Source organism: Lithobates pipiens, unplaced genomic scaffold (genome assembly GCF_037356315.1).
Source record: "Lithobates pipiens isolate NorthernLeopardFrog02 unplaced genomic scaffold, aLitPip1_a1.2 Scaffold_25, whole genome shotgun sequence".
Taxonomy (NCBI): domain Eukaryota; kingdom Metazoa; phylum Chordata; class Amphibia; order Anura; family Ranidae; genus Lithobates; species Lithobates pipiens.
This window is the reverse complement of record NW_027507787.1, coordinates 127,763,861-127,767,991: the sequence shown is the minus strand read 5'-3', so window position 1 is coordinate 127,767,991 and position 4,131 is coordinate 127,763,861.

Sequence of the window (4,131 nt, the reverse complement as noted above, 5' to 3'; positions counted from 1 at the left end):
AGCAACTAGGAGCTCCCGATGTTGGATAAGGGACTCCTGGCTGCTTGAAAGGAGAAGAATGTCGTCCAGGTAGTGATGGACTCTCAATCCTCTCTCCCTTAAGGATGGTATCACTGGTAGCAGTACATTCGTGAATGTTCTGGGGGGCGGTAGAGATCCTGAATGGGGGACATTGAAACTGGAAGTGGCCCTGATTCACAGAGAACGAAAGGAACTTCTGAAAGGCGGCATGGATCGGAACATGAAGATAGGCGTCCTGAAGATCTATGGAGGGCATCCAATCCCCCAGATTTATGGCTTGGAAGATCGATTGTAAACTCTCCATCTTAAATGTCTCCACTTGAATGGAATGATTGAGGTTTTTTTTTTTTATCTAGAACTGGGCGAAGGTCCCCTGATTTTTTCTTGACCAGAAATAATGGGGAGTAGAATCCCCGCCCACTCTGTGAAGTGGGTACTTCTTTTATTGCTTTCTTTTGAAGAAGATCCTGAACATAACTGGTCAGCAGAAACCATTTTTCCCCTGACGGAGGAAGCCTGGTTGGACAAAAATAATCCCCTGGGGGATGTCCTCTGAAAGACCACCTGTGCCTGAAAACGGACAGTGGCCACTGTCCATGGGTCCTTTATTGCTTCCGGCCAAGTCAGCTTGAATTTTGAAAGCCTTGCCTCCACTACTGCTGGCTGGACGGGCGTACCTTCAAAAAGACTTTTGGTCACCAGGAACGGGAGTCTTGGGCTTCTAGAACTTCATCAAAGAAGTTTGAAGGTTCTTCCAGCTCCTCCTGTATTCTTTTCCCGGCCTATAAGCCTTCGCATCCCTGTATCTGTCCGGCAGATTACGCCTAAAGGGAGGAGGTCTCTGCTGCTTCGGTTTACTGTCTGATGGTATCAGTCCTGATTTTCCAGCAGTCACCTTCGAAATTGCGGAATCCAGCTTTGCGCCAAAGAAATTCTCACCATCATATGGAATGTGGCAGCAATTGGATTTTGAGACAGGATCCGCTGACCAGGGTTTTAGCCACAATGCTGCCTAGCCATTACAGATGCCAGCATGGCCCTTGATGCTGATTTAATCCTCCATCCACCAATGCTTCTGCCACAAAGTCCCCTGCAAGACTTAGCTCCTGTAGCGCCTTTACAATGCTCTTCTGGTCCGAGCCTTCTGAGACCAACCTCTCGGTATTCGCCGACCAACTGGAGATGGCCCTACCTACAGCTGCCAGTGCCACCGTTGGTCTGCAAGCGCCTCCTGCTGCTAGATAAGCCCTTTTCATATCTGTGTCAATCCTTCTATCCAGGACGTCTCTGAATGTCACCATGTCCTCAATTGGAAGTGTTACGTGCCTGGTCAGTCGCATAAGAGATGCGTCTACAATGGAAGGAGAAAGGAAAGGGCTCACTTTTGGCCCCTTTAAGGGATATAATTTGGTAAGCCTATTTAGGCTCGATTATTTTTTCAGGACCTTGCCACTCTTCCTTGATTAAATCTTCCAATTCCTCAATGAATGGAAAAGCCTCTGAGTCCCTTTTGAGATTCGGGAAGTATTTTTTCCGTTTTGGTTGCACTTCCGTTGGTTCTCCCCAGCCAATTGCCTCTTTCACCGATTTAGCAAATGGTTCTATTAAAAGGAGATATCAAAACCAGCAGACGCATCCAACCCCTCATTGTCAGATGGGGAATCCTGCTCTCTTGCCGAGCTGGGAGAAGCAGGTGAGGCACTTCGAGTTGACAACTCTATCTCCAGAGTAGGGATCAGTGAAGCAGCAGGCTCCTTAGAGTGTAGTTCTCTCTCTTTAGTAGCCTCCTCAAAGCATCTACGGCAAGCCAGTTTGTCGGGGAGAGCTGAAGCTCCACATATCCAGCATGCATTTCCAGAGGGTCGCACAGGGGATTGTTGTCTATGAACAGGAGGAGATCTTCCATGGTAGGAACGGCTGTATCTAGAATAAGATCTGGAGCGACTTCTTCTGCGACTCCCTCTGTGGCTTGAGCGACTTCTCCTGCGACTTGAGCGGCCCCATCTGTGGCCGGAATGGCTTCTCCTGCGTGAAGTCTTTCAGTACCTTGGTTCGGGTGAATTTGCGGACCTGGTAGGGCTAACCATATAGGCAGCGTTAGGATTGCTCTCTTTTTTAAATCTTCACTACTTACCAAAGTCCTCCCCCCTTACCTATTAGGCTGATGGTGATCTGCTAGGGCAGTGGTCTCTATGGAAAGGAGAAAAAGGCAAGCCTAAGAAAATACATAGTACAAACAACTGGCATGTAGAGGAACAGGAAAAGAGAAAACACAGCAGGAAAGGCGAAAAAAATACATTGATACAGTAATAATCAGCCACTTACCTCAGTATGGTGAATGAGGATCTTGAAAGATGAAAGACAGGAAAAGCAACTACTGCAATCTAGGCTCTAGATACCAATTGCAATGCAGCTTTAGTCAATCAGCTTTTTAAATTGGCCGCCAAGGTTACACCCCACTTGCACATGTGCAGTAGGGCTGTGCAGTGGCCGGCTCCATCTTAGATACTGGCAAAAATAACAGACTGCCCAGAGTAATCGTACTGTGCATGTGCGGAAGCGCTGGAATGCTCAGCACACGTCCCGGCGACCCTGGGAGGACTACAGCGCCCAGCAGAACGCCCAACACAGATGGGGAAAGAAGGAAACAAAAACAGGCACACGGAACAGATAGAATGGAGACCACAGCATTATGGCCAAGCCTGTTTAAGGTTTATATGCCAGCGTGCTTAATAGCATGTTGCAAAGCCTGTTTAAGGCTTATCATGATGAACAGAAGGCGACACCCGAGTCTATTTAAGACTCGCTGAAGATAGCTGAGGACAACTTGAAGCAGTTTTAAGCCTGTTTAAGGCTTTTCCCAAGGTCACAGAGAGAGTTTTGAAACACACCCCTGAGATCACCAGAGTGGGGTTCCTTCCATTTAGCTTTGTTTAGAGGCTGTACCGGTAAGGACTTCCAACCAGGAGGAGCTAGAACCTGGCTGGGGCGGAGCGGTAAGGGGGTGCTGATCCGTGTGGTCCCAACAGGTGAGGAAAAATAAGAGAAGGCTGGGGCGGGGGCCGTATCGTCATCTTATAGTTATGTGGTCCTATCAGGTTGTGGAGGCGGAGTCACAACCCAGAGTGTATGCTGCCATGATGCAACAGGAAAATGCATTTTAACAACTGTAGTATCGGGCTGTAACATAACAAAATTGAAAAAAGTAAAGCGGGTCTGAATATTGGAAGATAATTGAATTATATTTTCCACTGATGATTACTCGACACCGTAAAATAAGTTTTAAAGGGGTTGTAAAGGTAAATGTTTTTTCACCTTAATGCATTCTATGCACTAAGGTGAAAAAACATCTGACAGTGCCGGCGCCCCCAGCCCCCCCGTTTTACTTACCTCACCCCTCGAAAGTCCTGCGCTCGTCCCCCAACGTCCTTTCTACCATTCAGCCTGGCCGCTGATTGGATGGATAGAAACCAGCGCAGCCATTGGCTCGCACTGCTGTCAATCACATCCACTGGCGCGGAGCGGCAGGGGGCGGGGCCGTGTGATACAGCGAGCGGCTATAGGGAGCTCGCATGAACGTGAGAAGCACCTGTGGGAGGAAGCAGAGACAGCTGCCGAGGGAACCCAGAAGAGCAGGTTCGGGGCCACTCTGTGCAAAATGAGCTGCACAGTGGAGGTAAGTATAACATGTTTGTTATTTAAAAAAAAAAAAAAATTACCTTACAATCCCTTTAAGGAAAAGCTTGTATCACCTGATTGCTCTATGCCCTAGCCACATGTAAGCTAAGGTGTGAATCAGTGTTATGAGCTAGTTCACACCATGTGACATCAATTTTTATGCACTTTCTGCTTTACTTTTTCAATGTGCTCTGTTCATACCATAACTGGGCAGACATGTGCAGAGCATAGAGATAAATAAAAATGCAGCACATCTCCAATTTTCTGCACCTCACTGAAGCTTATCAGAAGCCTCTCTTTCTCTGCACAGCAGGGAAATGTAACACATTAAAATGAATGAAATGTAACGCATTAAAATGAATATAATTTTACTTTTAATGCAAAGAAATAAAAAGGTAAACGGAGAAAGCACTTCCTCCAACTGCCAGTAAA